Consider the following 19706-nt stretch of genomic DNA (forward strand, 5'->3'; position numbering starts at 1 on the left):
ACAACAATGATCGAATATGACTGAATATTTGTGCGTACGGTCCGGGCTCGGCTGCAGCAAAATGGCGTGAACCTTCGCTGCTCAGAGAGAGGCTGAACTTGATGAGCACATGGTAAGGGCGTTGTCTATTAAAGAAAACCTGTGATTTTTCTCAGAGATTTCTGGGTTTGTAGAGCTGCTGTTTTAGGTGGTCCTGTGGAAAGTGAGGCACCGGAGGGCTCCCAGGGTCTGTACAGTGTTGAACTTTTTTCTCCTGGTCCTGGTGCAAAGGCTAAATGTTATTTTTCTCTCCTCTCTGGTACTCACTGTTCCACTTGTTTCCCGTTGACTTAATGAGACATCAAAGACCAGCAGGCCACAGAGTGATTAGTGCTGTGTGAAGTCATTGGACTGGAGGTTTTTGTGTGTGTGCCAGTGCCAGGGTGAAAAACACACACACGCACACACACACGACTGAGCAGAGTTGGTGTCGTAGTCGCAATTTAACACCTCTGCTGTGAGGTAATGCAAACTTAGACAGGGTTGATACACTGACACTCCTTAGCTGAAAAACTGCAACTTTAGAAGTAGAGTTAAAAAAAATTGGCAGGAAAAGAAGGTCACATGTTATTTTTTTTGTCTTAGTATTTGGATTGTGGATGTAGCCATACAGTAGCAGACCGTGGTTCATTATCCTATTCTGGAATCAAAAAGGGCAGACGGTTATCGAGTCGCAAAAACTACATTACAGCCTCTTTGTGCTTCGTAACATAATCTGAGATGGGAGAACAGCCCTGAAAAAATCTCTTCATTTCCTCTTTTCCTCTTCTCACACTTGGGAAACTTTGAAGTCTGAATCCATCTTGCTGACACGACGTCCTTTCCGGACAGGAAAGGTAGGGTTTTCATTGTTTCCCAGATCATATGTAAAATTTAATATCTGAGACAGTTTTTAAAAAAAATTCTGACCTATATTTTCTACTTGAGTCAGGAGACACTGGTAGCTGACTTATATGGTTAAGAAATTGTGACCTAGTCAAATATTTATATTAGCAAGCTTTGAATGGATGATGCAAAAAGGTGAGAGAGATGGCAATAACAAGAATGAAAATGGGGGATATGAGGCCGGGAGCACTAACTTTTATTTCAAGTAGTCACTGCTAGTCAAATTTACAGGCATTTATAACCTAAAAAAGGTGGGATGCTGTGAAAAATGTCAATAAAAACAGAGCACAATGAATTGCAAATCTCAAAAACCCATATTTTACTCAAAATAGGACAAGGAAAACATGTCACATATTTAAACTGAGAAATGTACCTATTCAAGAAAAAAATAAGGACGTGCTGAATTTGTTGGCAACATGTCTTAAAAAGGTTGGGACAAGGGGCAACAAAAGACTGTAAAAGTAAAGGTGGTAATAAAAAGAAACAGCTGGAGGTTAATTGGATCAGGTCAGGAACACGATTGGGTGTTACGGAGGCGGATAGGTTTCCCCAACCTTTTAAAATAAAAAAAGTTCAATAATTTTACAATAATATTCCTCAGTGTAAGACTTTGAATATTTCATCATCTAAAACACCATAATTATCACCAAATATCAGCAAAAGGTGAATATAGTCTAGACAAATCTCTGTGTGGGACACGGCTGAAAATCAATATTGGATAGGCTCACAAATACATCCAGAAATGACTGTCTGTGAACACAATTCACCGTGCCATCCACAAATGTATGTTAAAGCTCTGCTGCTCAAAGAAAAAGAATATAGGAACATGACCCAGAAAGCTGGGTCAGCTGGAAAGCTGTTCTGCGGTCAGACAGATTGATTTTTTTTCTTAAACACGGATGCCACACCCTCTAGACTGAAGAGAGGAGGATGCATCCAGCTTGTTGTTATGGCTAGTGATGTGCGGATCGATCCTGAAATATCGATTCCTCCGATACCAATCATGTATGTTCTAGAATCGATTCTCACATTAAAATATCGATATTTTAGTAATTTAGGGTAAATTTGTAGTTTATCATTAACAGGAACACAGTGGAAAGAAACTATATCATTCTGATTGTCTACATTCATAGGAACTATTTCCTCTTCCGCCTTTCATGGTCATGTGCGAAATACGGCTGTATAAATGTCTCGCAGCCCCTTGGCGTGCGCACTCACAACAATGGCTGAGCGTAATTGTGCGGACGTATTTTACCTCCACAAACAGCTGAGACGTGGCTTGCGATACATGTGGCAAAAAAGTGAGGTGTTGTGGCCATACTTGCCAACCTTGAGACCTCAGAATTAGGGAGACATTCAAAAGGGCTGTTTTGGGGTGATAAATACATTTTACAGTGTTTATTTATCGGATAAAATACGTTAAATGTCATGTTATTATTGGCTGGCCCGGAAACAGGGTGGAAAATCAGGAGAAATTCGGGAGAATGGTGGCTCCGGGAGATTTTCGGGAGGGGCACTGAAATTCGGGATGGTTGGCATGTATGGTTGTGGCAACATTACTAACCGTGTCAAACACCTCAGAGTAAATCATATCACAGAATATGACGAGCGTATGTTGAGACGAACTGAAGAGGAGGAGAGGGACAGGTGCTGCTAGGGCGAGACAGATGTCTCTCACGGAGTCCTTTAGTGCTGCAGGCAGGCAGGCAAGGTGTTCAAATAGCGCACAACTTCAGTTTTTTATTTCTATATGATGACCTCTGCATTATTAAGTGATAAGAACAAGTAATCTGATGTCCTGTAATCATTATGACGCTATAATTTGAGATACAATAAATAAAACAAGCTTTTGTACAAAGTATCGGTATCGGATCAGTATCATCGATACCAAGCCTGAATATTACTTGGTATCGGATCGGAAAGGAAATCAGTGGTATCGCACATCACTAGTTATGGCTCAGCTCAAAGTCCTGCATTTCTGATGGTATGGGAGAGCATCAGTGCCTATGGAATTGGAAGCTTGCACATCTGCAGAGGCACCATCAATGCTGAAATGTATATGCAAGTTTTATAGCAACAAAAGCTCCCATCCAGATGATGTCTTTGTTTTTCAGGAAAGGCCTTGCATATTTCAGCAAGCAAATGCTAAACTGTGTTCTGTATCTATCGTAACTGACAAGAATGGAAAAGTTTTCCCCTCACAAAAGTCCAGCAGCCGGTCTCCTCAGTCCCCAGATGTTTTTGGAGTATTGTTAAAAGACGAGGCGATGCTACACAGTTGTAAACACGGCCCTGTCTTGACTTTTTTGAGATGTGTTCATCATTCTAAGTGAGCTAACATTTTTCCTTAAATGGCACATTTTCTCAGTAAAATGTTTGATATGTTTTCTGTGATATTTTAGGAATACGTACAGTACGCTTTATAGCTTTAGAAAATCATTGCATTCTGTTTTGTTCCATTTAAAAAAGGTTTCCAACTCTTTGGCACTGGGTTGTAATTTCATGTCGTAAATGTCTTTTGTCTTTGCTTCTCGTGAGTCAGTGAATTGCTATAAGCTTGCACAGAAGAACAGACCCACGATATTACAGAGGAGCTCGATTATTTGATTGTGCGTAGTGAATACATTCCAGGCATTGCTTCACTTTCTCCCTAAACAGGTTAAGTCATTCTACATCCTTACGCAGATCGATAATGTTTATGTGGTGCTCCTACACACTGCAAGCTTGTTTACTTGCATTCCTTCCTTTGATTTCAGTCCTTCTACCGGTTGCTCGTGAGCTCACTCTTTGCTTAATAGAAATGTTCTCATTTGTAAACACTGTCTGAATATTTCCAATATGGGATGTGATGCAATGACCCTACCAGTGATCACTGGTATTCCTCTCATACTGCTATCATGTACAATCAAGGGTTGGCCTGATGATACAAACAGATGAGATTATTTTTTTAGTAGGTTCTGGTTAGCAACAGTAAGAAACAACTTTGTTGTTTGCCCCTTTTTTTTACCGTTTGTATATTTTTGATGATGATCTCAAGGGAGGAAACTGTGAGCAGCTATCACTGTAAGGTTGAATAATAATTAGTTTTGCTCCACTTTTATTCTCACACGGTGACTGAAAAAAAATCACAGTACCGCATTTGTTAAACACATTATACAGTAGATGACCTAAGCCCTCACAGAATAACTGATTTACCGATGATAACATTTAATGGATGTGACATCTCTAAGGTGACAGAGTCGTTGTTTTATCAACACATGCACTAAATTCTAATGAGCATCTTACCATTTGCTTCTCTTTTTATTCTTCGTTTTCTTTTTTCTTTGTACTTTTTCTGTCTTTTGCACTTAAACTTGTCCGAGCGAATCTTCTAGATGATTTATATTTAATCACAATCTGATATCAACTCTGTGTTTCCCTGTGTGTGGCACTTAAATATGCAGAGTAGCAGGGAGAGTGTTGTTGGGACTGAAGACACGGAGGGCAAGAAGGATAGCAAAGGAGAAAAGGGCAGAAATACTGTGTCACTTAGTCATGGGGAGGCTTTCTTCCGCCATCCGAGCTGAATAATGACCTCACCTAGTTCTTTTCATCACTTAATTACAGCCATTAACTTCAGGTTAATCATAATCATCCCTTTCGCTGAGAGGGAGACCCTGCTGGATAAATATTGCCCTGTTAAGGATGATGCAATCTATTACCCTGTTGTAAAGGGTTCAAGATTCCTTTTTTGTTACATCTCACAATAGGCCACAGGCAGAAGAAAGTGAAATTCTTGAGCTTTGGCCACTCAATGTTGTAACTGTAATAAATGACTGTTAGAGTATAGTGTGGGCCTCATATCAAACACTATAGCTGTCTGAGGTAAAAGAGGTGTGCTTTTGTTTTACCCCACGGTTGTCCCAGGTGAGCTCCTCTGGGATATGAGCACAGACAAACATGCAGTTGCTTGCTGCAGGTTTGTATTAGCAGTCCAGCTCTCTCCTTTCCCCCTGTAGTTCGAGGTTAGTTCCTTGGGTTCATTGATGCTGGAAAAGAAGCTCTGTGTCATATTTCTGACCTCAGTCCATTGTTTTTGGTAATCAGGCTTATCATTGTTGCACCGACAGTTAACTTCAGAAATACAAGAAGTAGATGGGTGTGTTCAGAACTCACGCCTGAGAAACTCTTGAGTAGCTGCGGCTCAGGAGGAGTCGAGCCATGCGCTAAAAGGCCAAGGATTGGTTTAATCCCTGGCTCTTCCAGTCCACATGCCTAAGTGTCCTTGGGCAAGATACTGAACGCAAATTTCCCCGATGTATCCGGTGGATCCTGAGTGTGTGAGTGATAGTTAGAAAGCACTTAAAGGTCTAGAATAAAGCCCTGTATAAATACGTGTGTGTGAATGTGGCTGTAGTAAGTAGTGCTTCGAGTGCCCAGCTGGGAAGAAAAGTGCTCTATGAGCACTTTATAAGCTCTATAAGTACCAAGTCCTGTTTTGAGGGTCAGAGGGGTGCCTGTCCTCATCATCTGACATCAGTGCATATTCATAAACCCAGCAAGTCCCTGCCTTTAAACACGATGATCGCATTAATCCTGCAATCCTGCTAATTTAAAAACATTCTTTAAGACCTGGATTTCCTCTAAACCCATGCAAAGAATGGTAGCCTGCGGCCAGGGTGATGTACATGTACTGTAGGTGATGGAAAGACACTTCTTTACCCTTTTGTCATGTTAAATAGTGGCTGGGTCAGTGATGTTGTTATGACAACCTAAAGTAAAAGTTGTTTTACTGCTGCAACTAAAACATTTGAAAAAGTGCCATTGCTACTTGGAAAGCAAGTGATCTTTGTTTCCGGTTTACTGATAGTTAAAGAGTTTTTAAAGAGAGTCACTAACCAGTCTCTGGTAATGAACAACTCAACTAAAGGAATGGATATTGATTAAAATGAAGTTGAGGGGCATCATACTTATCTGCAAACAGAATTAGTGTGAACTACTTTTAAATGTATCAAGGATGACAACATTAAAAACTCATCTATCCGAGATTCACCTCAGAGTTCACCAGTGTTGGTCAAGTTACTTGAAAAAAGTAATCAGTAACTAATTACTGATTACTTCCCCAAAAAAGTAATCCCATTACTTTACTGATTACTTATTTTCAAAAAGTAATTAATTACTTAGTTACTTAGTTACTTTTTAAAAACACGATTTACAACCTGAAGAGGTGATAAAGCGATGATCTTCAGCCCAATTCTACTTTTTCTGCATAATCCATCATACAAAATGTAATCAATGGAAAAGTATCTTTTATTTAACTTGTTTTATCAGTTTAATCTTTTAACTTATGCATCAAGCAAAAATTGTAATTATATGCACCATTCTCTGACTTGAAGAAATTAGTTTAACATTTAAACCTATTTTCTGCACATTCCAGCACATAAAATAAAATATTTTTTGTGTTTACACTCACTCTTTCAAATAGATGCAAGTAAAACACAGCAGAAAATAAATAAAATCAAAGACTCAGCGGTCCTGTTGCTCTATTTTCACCTGTAAAGCAGGACTGGTGTAGGCGGAGGTTTGCCCTGGTGCAGGTGTGCTGCGGTCAGTTAAAGAATCCGCGAGTTTCTCTGTGAATTTCCCATTACGTCGTTGCGCACTTGGTGCTTGTTTAGGGGTTTTTTTCGCTGTAAAAAGAAGTTTTCTTCCCACGCACGATGGACACTAATGTTTTTGTCACTTTTTATGGAATCAAACTCAAAGTAAGGTCAGTACTTCCACGCTTTAAACGCTGCACGCTCATACTCTCTCCCACAATCGATATGTGATCCATTGTTGATCTGCACACAGCTGTTGTCACTAACGACGCACTCGCTTACGTCACTGTCGTGAGACATTCTCGCAAAAAAATCACGGTTTTAGTAATGCAGTAACGCAGCGTTCCTACGGGAAAGTAACGGTAATCTAATTACCGTTTTTGCAATAGTAATCCCTTACTTTACTCGTTACTTGAAAAAGTAATCAGATTACAGTACAGATTACTGCCCATCTCTGGATTTCACATTAATGGCGTGACACAAATAAATACATGACAATGAACCACTGTAGAAAAGAATTATATTTAGCCCTTTTAAATGTCAGTTCGTAGTTTTTAATATATATTGTTACTGTAACTACTGTGCAATTCACAACTTCCAAGTCTATTCACGTCAAACACCTGTCAGATGTCGGAAGGATTATATCTCGACAGTCTGTTGCATTAAGAAGGGATATTTAACACGAAACATTAGGGTGCTTTCACTAATTACTTACATGCAGGACAAATGATCCGATGATGTCCCTGCCAACGCAGGCAAAACCTTAGGTGTGTGCACCAGGATCTGTTACGCACCACCCGTGAACCCCAGATGCACAAACACAGAAACAGTAACGTGATACACCGTCTTTTCCCCAGTAGGCAGATTTATGCACATAAATCATTTCCTATGCTGTGTTTTGGGGGATTTATAGCAATAATAGGCAATCGCTGCCATTCCCATCCTGTTCTCAGAGTGCAATCTCTGGGAAAAAACCTCACAGGTCTTAACTTTTGGTCACAACAGGTTTTCAGTTGCAATATTACCTTTTCCTCACCTCACAGCCACTAAACCTAATAATCATGTGTTTCTGTAGAGTTACCTGCCCAATAAAATCTCCAAGAGCTTGGAAACAGCAGCAGGCCAGCATGCTACAGTGTTTTGGAACATGTACACATGACCTCTTTCTGCTGTTTGATCATGTTGATTTTGCTGGGAGGGCCCACTGGTAAAACACGGAGACTGCTTATATAACAGTAAAGCCAATGTCATATCTAATAGATGTCTTGATTTTTGTGTCATTCACGGCTTTGAACCTTATTGTTGTTTCGTCTATAGATGGTTTGATATGAGGTAATATGAAGTATGTGTAACGTGACCTTGTGACCCTGATGTAAACAATATGTAGGCAATTGGAGTTTCCAAGAAGCATATCTATCTTATATAAAGCTATGACTACATTATAATTACCCGAAACATGAGACAAAAACAGACTGGCCATAACTTTACAAGTGACACAGAAGTACAATACATAAAGCATATGCAGTTCTCTGACCAGACTTTGGAATTTCAGTGACTTCCTTCATATTAATTGTAGGCTGTGGATGGACTCACTTTATGGGATTGGCAGAAAACAAAGTGAACTCTTAGGTACTCGCCACCCTGCTGCCCTGCTCTGGAGAAGCACAGCTGCCCGAGTCATAAACATTATTAGGTGTATGAGGGGATAACATTATCCTTAAGATGATCATTCCTCTTTATGACCATCATAAATGGATCCTGCATGCTCATTTGCTTTGAAGAACCTGTATAACACGATTCTCCGAACTACGCCAAGTTCAGTATCAGAAGGCGTTTTCTGTTATTTTGTCTGAAAGGTTCTTGCTGAGCAGACGGTTATTTACATTTTTACTCTATTATTAATTTTACTTTCACTTAACTTTTTGCTGTGATGACTCATATCACTTCATAGTTATATGAGCAGATGTTTTGGCAGATAAAGTTACTGTAGAATACTTAGTTGTTGATGTTGCCTGTGTTCTCTTTTTTCTTTTTAGATAGACTGTCCTGTCTTGTGTGAGAACTGAAAGTTAGTAAAAGATGCCTCAGCGAACCCTCTTCGAGCCAGCAACACTACTGCGCCACGTTTTCTACATCGTTTAAATGACGTGTCTGTTTTTATAATGACAAGGCGCTCACAGAGGATGCACCACTGACGTACTTAGGCACAAGGGTGCAACGGGGCCACCTCTCCAGCGTTTATCTATTTCCTGTGGCTACTGTTCCCTTGCTTTCTCGCTCTTTACCCACAGGATGTAAAGTGGAGATAGACAGGAGGGGCTGTTCTAAAGCATTGCTGGGGAATTATGAGTGGGTGACTGCCAGGTCAAACGTTTTAGTTAGGAAACAGGAATGAAGCTAGACTACAGTACTGGAATTGGCATTTACAGTTTGGAATGTCAGTACATATTCAAAATGTATTTATTTATCTGTTACATTTCTTTTTAAAAGAAAAAAATCATTTAACCAGGAAAAGTTCAAGAAGCACAGATAATCATAGGTTATATAAATTAGTAGCACATACACAGTTAAGTAAATATCAGAAAGAAATATCAAAAATTACAAACTTCAGTGTCAATACAAACAACAACTATTTTTTGGCGTAATTCTGCAGCTGATTGCAGAAGGAAAATTGTACTTTTAAATACACTTTTTCTAAATTTAGAGCAAATGGCCGTACCACCCTGAGCACAATCTTTTCTTCATCTACACACTTAAGGATAACAGGATAACAGAAGCAAGGACTGAAGAGGAACAAAAACTCAAAGGCCACGCCATCTATTGCTGATTAACTGTAGCTGAGTGATGAATAGGATTTAACTTTAAAAAGGATTCAGAATACTTACACGTCACGGTTTTCACTGTCAGATTTGCTGATTATGATACACGCACATACACATAACTATTTTTCCTTTGACAAAGTGAGCTATGACACTGGCCATTTTAAATGTCATCAAGAACTTTTTAAGAAGATTGACTAAAGTAAGCTGGAAAATCATTTTTGGCTTGAGCTTCCTGTACTTATACTGCCATTGCCAAAGTGTGCTTCCCCACAGCAAAACTGATGTGTCCTTCTGGAGTGAGGAGCCTTCACCAAAGTAGTCGCAGAGATATTTTGGGTTCGGCCATTCGCAATGACATCATCGAGGAGTGCGCCCTTTTTAGTAAAAGGGAGGGAGAGCAATTAGCCAGAGCAATTAACCTTTAAAAGGTTGCCTATCTGCAGTGAGCAAGGATGAATAATAGCAAGGTCGCCAGTATAAATCCAAGGCACTGCCATGCTGAGATCCTCCCAAGAGACTGCTGAAGTAAATGACTGCAAGGGCAGCATCCGGGAGCTTGGTCAGCCAGTAATAGGAGAGATTGCTAAATCACATTTTAGCATCAGCATTTTAAAAGCAATACACAAATATATTTTGTATGAAAATTAGGAAATATTACCTTGACCAATAATTTGTTTTCCACATATCATTGTTTTTTGTGACAGGACTTCTTTTGTTTTACTCACATCACCATTAATTACTTTCAGGACATTACAATACATGGACATGGTGCCAATCTAGCTCTGTTTACACACCTTGAGAGGGACAATAAGATGGTATTTACCTCCCGAAGAGGAGTTGCTCAGAGACAGTTCAACTTCTGCCTCAATGTAAAGCACGTTGAAAGTGTCACACCGCCACTTTGCAAGAGTGATTGGTTATAGATTTAGAAAAAGATGTTAGTGCAGGAGGACATCCATCAGTTCTGCAATGCCTTGCACTGACAGCGGGAACGGTTGGGTGTCGTCAGAGTGACGTCGGGTGTGAAAGCAGAGATTGTGCATGTTTCTGCATGATAAGGGTCAGTGTGCATTTCGGGTCGTTGTTGTTGAGTATTAATCTCCTACTACGTCATAAGCTGCTGTCGCCCGACTGCAAAAAATGGGAGTGTACCAGTATGTACACTAGAACAAAAGCACTTCAAAATATCTATATTATAAAAATGAGCAAAAATAACAGCAATATTTGTATTTCCTGCTTGAAATTTAAGCAGTCATACATATAATTTTGTGTATATGGAGCCAGACCACCGCTACATTTTCGGAGCACAGCAGCCAGAAATGATTACTGCAGTCCATCGCCGTGTAAAGGAAAGAACAATGATTCTAATTATCCTCACTGATGGGTTTTGCATGAGTTGACATCCAACTAGTCAAACTATTGTTCTTATCTGTATGCAGGCAGAGTTGCAGATCCCCTAAGTACCTATTTTTAACTATGACGAAATGCAAATGACCCACACAGTACTCTGCACTGCACCTTTCAAGCAGTTGCACGTGAAACACTCTCGAATATGTAGCTAAAGAAAATTTTACGGTGTGTTGACTGAAACCTGGAGTGTGTCCTCAGATGTCATGCTGTACTTCATCATGTAAGGGCAAAAACAGTTTTCCTCAGGGAAGTGCGATGTTTAACAGTTGTGGTTTTGCCGCCAAGGTTTGGTTTAATGACTTTGGATCGTGCAGCCGCATTTTTGGAAGGTACAGAGGCGTGAATTATGAATCGAAACATCCTTTTGCTTCCAGAAGATGATGCTGACACTAAAAGCTAATGGAGACAGGCATAAATATCTAGGTGTAATGGGTTGCTCAAAAACACGATGAACATTAAGTATGATGATTTATTTGTTTTTAATGTAAGGTGCTTGCAATATGAAGTATCTGCTAATACATTGCAACAAATAAACTTGAAAACTTTTTTTTGCCTTTTTTCAGAGGAAACAACTTAAGTTTCAAAAAAGGACTTTGTCTTTTACGACTTTCATGTACATCCATATGTGGTCATTTGCTACGTGAGTATATGCATGGAAGTTTTTATTATGTGACTGTATGTGCATCTGTGTTTGGGTTGTTTTTAAGCAATCTATACCAGACTGTTTTTTTCTTAATCATCCCTAAGCACTCCTCATCAAACCTGTTTTCAGACTTGCCAGCTCAGCCGAAAGAGATGCGGGATAAAGCACGTACTGTAATCTTATCAAAAACAACACTGAAATACCCTAATCTCTTCTGCAGTGTTAAAGCAACAATTACAGACGTTATCAAAGCGTTTTGATTTCCTGCCAGTTAGAAATCATGGCTGAAACAAGTGTATCCCCACAGACACAAAAATAAAGACGGAGATCACAGCGGGGCCCGCTGACCACACACACACTTGCCATATTACGTATGCAATAATATCTTTCTAAATAATGTTATGAAATGATTGATTAAAGTTTAAAGTAAAAATGCACATATGTAAAAATCATGTAAACACCACAAATTTAATGCATGTAGGTAAAGCCTCAGTTGCTCACATTAGTGAATGATTTTTGGGGGGCACATTTTTTGAAGTCTCTTTCTAACAGATGCAAACCATTACAGCACAACTGGTACACTGATTACCCCACAACAACACTCTCTCTCTTTCTCACACACACAGTCACATCTTGTTTCTTTAGAACTGCATTATATAGCTGTTTTTTCGGAACAGCTGACACATACATGGCAAACAAAGTAGACTGGAGGCAAAAGTACTCTGGAGTGAACTTATGACTATAACCCGGCAGCTCTGAAAATCTTGAATAACAGGTAGGTGGTGTGGAGGAGTCCTTCTGTGGCATTTTATATATTAACAAATGCTCCATTTTGTTCCACTTGCTAGTAAGGGTCAAAGGAACTGCTTCTCCATGTGTAGTCCTGCAAATCAATAATTTAAGGCTAGGATGACATGATATTGCAACCCAGACTTGTGGCAGTTAGTGATATAAACTTTTATTTATTGATTTGTGTCCCTGAACACAGGTTTTGTATGAGATGAAGAATTTGACAAAGCACCACAGGCCTGGCATAAACCACATATAGGCTGTTTTTTTAGGTTTAACATTATTAGGATTTGGGTTTTAGCAATTACAAATTTAGTTGAGGGATCTGTCCCAACATTTTAAACATGCAACTTCCTCTTAGAGAAATCCAGTCTTGGCCCAAATGATCTGTTTAACTTTAGACCACCGTATTTTCGCAACTATAAGGCGCACATAAAAGCCTTAGATTTTCTTTAAAAAGTGCGGCGCGCCCTATAGTGCAGTGCGCCCTGTGTGTTGTAAGGAGGACATAGTAGAGAACACCATGAGAACGCTAAAGGGTGAAGTGTGGGCGTTGATCGTATATACCGGACAATCGCACATACCTGTATAAAAGGACAGGTATGTGCATTATGTGGAACATCGTTGTTTTAACAACCCTGAAAATGGCAAAGAGACACGCTTATGAAGCACAGTTTAAACTGAAGGCCATCAGCTACGCGGAGGAACATGGAAATCGAGCAGCCGCGAGAGAATTTAAGATTAATGAATCGATGGTTCGCAAGTGGAGGAAGCTGGAAAACAAGCTCCGACAGGTCAAGAAGACGCAGCTGAGTTTCCGCGGACATAAGGCGAGGTGGCCCGAGTTGGAGGAAAGACTCGAGCGGTGGATCATCGAGCAAAGAACGAGTGGGAGAAGCGTTTCGACGGTCACCATTCGACTAAAAGCGGTTTCGCTAGCAGAAGAAATGAAAATTGAACATTTCCGAGGAGGTCCATCTTGGTGCTTTCGTTTCATGAAACGGTGCCATTTTTCCATCCGGACCAGGACTACGGTAGCGCAGCAACTTCCAGCGGATTATAAGGAAAAGCTGGCCATCTTCCGCTCCTACTGCAGCAAACACATCGCCGACAAACACATCCAGCCCAGCCACATCACTAACATTGACGAGGTGCCGCTCACTTTCGACATCCCGGTGAGTCACACTGTGGAGAAGAAGGGGACCAGCACGGTAGTGATGCGCACAACGGGGCACGAAAAGCCTTCTTTCACTGTTGTGCTTGGCTGCCATGCTAATGGACAGAAACTGCCGCCTATGGTGATTTTTAAGAGAAAGACTTTGCCTAAAGAGAAGTTTCCAGCAGGAATCATCATTAAGGCAAATGAAAAGGGCTGGATGGATGAGGAAATGATGAAAGACTGGCTGAGGGAGGTGTATGTAAGGAGACCAGGTGGGTTTTTTCCACGCATCACCATCGCTGTTGATCTGTGACTCTATGCGTGCCCATCTCACAGCCGATGTGACAAAACAAGTGAAACAAATGAACTGTGAGCTTGCTGTCATTCCGGGAGGCCTGACAAAGGAACTCCAGCCGCTGGACATCGGTGTGAACCGGCCGTTCAAAGTAAGGCTGCGAGCAGCGTGGGAGCGATGGATGACCGATGGGGACCACTTTCACTAAGAGTGGAAGGCAGCGCCGGGCGAGTTACGCCACAATTTGCGGATGGATTGTAGATGCTTGGGCTAACATGTCTGCTGGCACTGTTGTTCGAGCTTTCGCAAAAGCCAGCATCATTTCCGAGGAGCCGCACGGCACGGAAAGTGACTCTGACGGTGAAGAAAGTGAACCTGGAATGTTTGATGGAGATTTAGCGCAGCTGTTCAATTCAGACACAGAGGATGAGGACTTCGATGGGTTTGATTGATGACAATTACCGGTAATAAAAATGTGAGTACCAAACTCAGTTTTGCTCCCGCTTCATTTTTAAATACGCATACTTGTATGTTTGTATGCTGATGATGATGACAATTACCGGTAATAAAAATGTGAGTACCAAACTCAGTTTTGCTCCCGCTTCATTTTTAAACACGCATACTTGTATGCGCCCTATAATCAGGTGCGCCTTATGTGTGTGTTAAATACAGTAATGGCACACATAACTGAGACTGCGCCTTTTAGTACGGTGCGTCTTATGGTCGTGAAAATACGGCAATCTTTTTAATCTTTTTAGACCAATTTGACTTTTTAGTCAAATTTCTGCAGATATTCATCTTCCAACAACTGCATTCTTTTTTAGTTTGAATTGCATTGGTTAGATTCTTCAGCCTGTATTTAAATGATATCATAACATTGTATCTGCACTTCTAAATTATCTTTTGTGTATTGCTGATGGTGGTCATTCCTCCTTGCTTGTATTACTTGGATCTTGCTGATTCATTTGCCACAGGGAATCATGAAATATGGACTTCCCATCACCAATATTATATTGGTATCCATGGTACCACGCTAAAGTCGGTAGTCATATCTGATTAACGGGTCCTTTTCTGTCGGTGTTGATGGCTATACTTCTAAATCAGCTTCTTTGACCGACGGTGTTCCACAAGGTTCCATGTTGGACCTCATTCAGATTTTGCAATACAAGCTGCCCCTCAGGTCCACACTCAAAGTGTCTATTACTTATATGTAGATGACAACCACCTATACTTACCTCTGAAACTAGACGCTGATTTCTTAAAATTTTGTTTAGCTAAGGTTAAAACTTGGCTTTCAAAGAATTTCCTTAAAATTCAGTCTTTTAATGCCAGTGCCAGGCAGATCAGATCACAAATATTACTTCATCTTCTCGATCTCTGGTCTCATACTGTAAACCTCATATAAAGAGCCTTGGTATAATCTTTGATTGTGCTCAGGAATTCGATTTGATTCAATCACGTGTCAAAGCTAGCTTCTTGAGTTAAGACTCTTAGCTAAATTTAGCTAATGTATACTTTATTGATCCCCATGGGGAAATTCCTCTCTGAATTTAACCCATTCATTTAGTGAAGCTACCTAAAAAAATTGCTTTCCTTCAATAATCCTGAGAAGGTAATTCATGCTTTAATCGCATGTAGACTGTATTGCTGTAATTCTTTATAGGAGTGGGGAAGACACAACTTTAACGGTAATGGAGGTCCATTACCGTTAAATTGCTCCTTCCAGATTCCTAATTGATAAAAAGAACCCAGTCATCTATTCTGGCATTGCTACACTGGTTACCTATGCAGTTTAGGAGTCAATTTGTAATCCCCCTTTTTCACCTATAAATGCTTACAAAGGCTTGCCCATAAGTATCTGTCATAGATATGACAGCTTTATAACTTTGAATGTTTAGGTCAGCTGTTCAGCAGCTGTTAGGACCGAACACCAGATCGGATTTTTCTGCCACTTAGCCCTTTGCAGCCATACCACCGAAAATCTTCCCATCTACTGTAGATCAGGTCATGTGTTTCCCTAACAGAATTTAATTCTAAACTAAAAACTTCTAAAACAGTGCCAATCTGAAAATGAGTGAAAAGGCCAAAGAAAAACTTCAGAAAACCTGGAGAGCTATTGTTCAGGCAAGAAAGTCTGGCTCCTTGGAAGCAAAACAAAGAAATGAAGGGTGGCTCAAGACTTTTACATAGTACTGTATCTACGTATAACAGATAATAATGATTAAAGAGGACCTGTTTATGCAAGAATATAAATGAGTTGGTGTGGTCAGTGACATCACTGACTTCATCTGGTATTCACAGTGACGCATGAAAGGAACAGCTCAACACATGGAAAGAGATTTTTCAAAGAAATTATATTAATGCCAAAATGATGCAGAGCAGCGTGTGCTGTGCACACAACACCTAAACACTGACGTCTCCCTCATAAACAACAGAATACTGAGTCATAATTGCGTATAGTACTGAATGGAGCAACCTGCACTTAATTTGATGAAGGTTATTAGGCGAACAGTTGTACATTATCAATATATTTGTCCTGTTGCTTTCAGCGGCTGCAGGGATGGGAATGGAAGCTTTTTTAGAATCACTCAACATTTTATCATAAATATTGATTTTTAAAAACCCATATGTGGAGTCAAGCAGTTAAATTCAAATGCATATGTCACGTGTCAATTCACATGACTTTTAGACAATCAGCATCAATTATGGAAATGGAACATTTAAACTGTTTTTTTTTTTAAGAAAGGAAACTTTATTTTCTTCTCTTCTTCACTAAACATTTTATTTAATATACCAGCTGGCTGATTACTGCAGTATTAGGAGAGCTTTGACTGCCTCAGGTAAATTGTACATCTTGGAAAAATATATCTTCATGGTCTGAATTTTCCAGTAGTGCTTCTGTTTACTCATATGGTGATCCCCAGCCATCTGGCAACAGATCAGACAAAGTCAAACCCCAATTTTCAGAGACAAACAGTATTTCTTTCAAGTCTTGAAGCAGTATCTTTGTAAGACTTTATTCACATTTCCTCTCACATACATAAATATTTGTCATTACACAAGCTTATATCAGTTCACCTGTGGACACTTGCGGTGTTTAAAACTTTAATATTCACTTTTTTTGTTGTTCTTGTTGTTTGGAAATATAATTTACAACCACAGACACCACATTCATGCTAGATATTTTGCAGTAAATGAAGCAATATTTGTAACATGAACATAATCGGGGACTAAAGTTTAGCAGAGAAGCATGGGAAATAGAAGCACTTAAAAATAAGTCACATAATAATGTTTTGGGAGTGCCAGTAGATTTATATTCTTTTTTTTTGTGTGTGTGTGTGTGGATTTAGCCAATTACATTCAATAAGATAAAAACAGATTTAATATCTGTATGGCTAATTTCAACCCTCTAGACAATATAAAGCCAGTATAAAAGGTAGAATTCACTTAGTTGTGATAGTAGCAGTACCTACATCTAACCAGTCCAACATAGTGCATCACTGTAACTTTATGTAGCTAACACTAAACTGCCTGCTATTTTCATGCAGCTTGTTGTATAACATAAAATATTTGTTCTGCAAGATAAATGGTAAATTGTCTGTATTTGTATAGCACTTTACTTAGTCCCTAAGGACCCCAAAGCGCTTTACACTACATTCAGTCATCCACCCATTCACACACACATTCACACACTGGTGATGGCAAGCTACATTGTAGCCACATCTGCCCTGGGGCGAGCGCAGACATGATTCAGCTAAAAAATATAATGTATTGTTCTAATTTCTGATTTAAATACAGACTGGAAGGTTAATGTACATATAAACTTCTTCACTTGCTGACACTCCTTAGCACGGAAGATAGTCTCTCATCTTTTTCTCCTGTTTTCTCTTATTTATTTATTCATTTTTGACATCTGTCTTCTTCTTTTTTTGTATTCCTGGTACAGAAACTGTACATTTAACTTAAAGGGACGTTTTCCTAAAAAATTCACAGAAACACTTTGTGTTTGGCAATATTTGTTAAGCTACTTGAAAAATTGCATTTGAAATTCAGTTAATTAAATTAAGTTCATGATTGCACCTCAGTACTGCAACTGTATCTTTATGTTTGCACAATGAATGCATAACCTGGATGAGAAGGAAAACGGATATGTTGAAGGTACAAGCTAGCCTTGAGAGGTTATTATTGCTCATTACTGAGCAAGTATCACTATAGCATCACTGCAAGCAACGCCAGGTTGTGGCACATGAAAATTAAGTCATTCAATAGTAATATGCTTAAACCTACCTATCAGATTTATTAAACAGTAAATGAAAGTGCCGGAACGCCGTTCTGGATCGTTCCGGCCCACTTTAACTGCCAGACATAATTTAAATAGAAAAGAGAGGTTTCTAATATCCAAGAGGGTGTTTGATGTGATTCCTTGGGAACACTTCAAACGATTGGAAGAGTGTTTGTGTCATTTTAATTATGATCAGGAGTCACATGTATTTCATGTTGGACAAGCAGGTTGATAGTGAGTGGCCCTGCTTGTCACAGAGGGATAGAATTGCTCAGATCTCTGAGGACAGCTGTGGCAAAAGATGAAGTTAAAAGGGGTGGATGGGGACAGAGGTAGCAAGAGTACACCAGTGACCCTTGGCTGAGCTCTCCCACAACTTGCATCAGCGGAAATGTGGGAGGGGGAGGAGCACTCACAAAAAGTGCAGTCACACTAAAGAGGGGAACGAGGGTGAGAAGCCACAGGCAGGGGGAAATAGAAACAGGGGAGTAGGGTGGGAATGAAAAAAGAACAAGGTGCAGTGAGCATGAATGATTAGAGGTTCGGGTTTACCAAAACATGACTTAAGAAATTAACAGTGAATAGCCCAGTCAAGGTCAACAACAAAGAGTTAGAGAGGTGGCCCTGAAGGCAAAGACACAACAAATGAGTTTAAGCCATATACATCTGATATATACAGCTTATTGTATATTTCAGGTGCCACTTTGTCTATTTAAAAGTGATAAGTGATCCTTGGCAGCAGGGAACGTATGCCTTTCGTTTTAATGACCAAACAAATGAATTCATAAGAACCAGTCCAGTTCAACAGAATTAATGTGAGAGTTCTAAGTGTATATGAGTCTCTTAGCCGAGGCCAGGCCAGGTAACATATGCATTTAATTGCACCATTTTTTAATTAAAAAATAAGAAACATTAATTGGACTTGAGTTCAGTTTCTTTTTGAGAGGATCATGTGTAAGGATTTAATGTTTTAATTTTCAGGGAGTTATATAAAACCAGCAAATTAACATGTATTTAGATGCTTTTACCATGAAGGACTGAAGAAAACCCACCACTCTGCTGATATGCCAACAACTGTGTCACCCACACTGCATGCAAATCCTACTGAAAGGACTTGTCAGCACACAAATGCACATAATGTTTGCATCATTTGATCCATCATAATGGTAGATGGTGAGTTCTATTTTAAGTCAGTCAACCAATGCAGAAAAGGGTAGGTAGGCTTAAAAGTACTGTGTAGTAAATTTTCTTTTTTGGTGCCATCATAATCAAAAATGTTGTGTTACTGAGTTAGAATAGTATTGATAAAAACATCATGATCATCATGATCACCTCTACGAATAGATATCTTCTTACAGATGTGCAAAATGTGTATGCAAGGCAAAAGGTAATAATCAGTTACATTTAAGCAAGTTTTGCTTGTGTGCACGAAACAGAGAGCATGGAGTACAAGTAAGGAACCCCATTTGCCAAATGTATAATAGCACTGATGATTGTCTAGCAAGACATTTGCTTTTTTTATGGGTATTTAAAAAATACCTGCAGTTGTAAACAGTGATCACTGTGTACCTTAAAGTTTTGAACCAATTCAATTCAATTCAATTCAATGTTATTTATATAGCACCAAAATCACAACAACAGTTGGTAGACCCTGCAATAATATATACAAAAAAAACCCCAACAATCATATGACCTGCCATACGAGCAAGCACTTTGGTGACAGTGGGAAGGAAAAACTCCCTTTTAACAGGAAGAAACCTCCGGCAGAATCAGGCTCAGGGAGGGGCGGGGCCATCTGCCATG

General features: G+C 39.6%; 1 long non-coding RNA gene across 1 annotated transcript in view; it reads left to right on the forward strand.

The window, feature by feature from the left end:
• The first annotated feature begins 398 nt into the window (after positions 1 to 398).
• Positions 399 to 19706, forward strand: part of LOC120733948 — a 35266-nt gene continuing 15958 nt past the window's right edge. Inside the window, exon 1 of the long non-coding RNA XR_005695922.1 lies at positions 399 to 875. This is a non-coding gene — a long non-coding RNA (uncharacterized LOC120733948). The remainder of the gene's footprint in view (positions 876 to 19706) is intronic.

This window comes from Simochromis diagramma, unplaced genomic scaffold (genome assembly GCF_900408965.1).
Source record: "Simochromis diagramma unplaced genomic scaffold, fSimDia1.1 OVJJ01000334.1, whole genome shotgun sequence".
Taxonomy (NCBI): Eukaryota; Metazoa; Chordata; class Actinopteri; order Cichliformes; family Cichlidae; genus Simochromis; species Simochromis diagramma.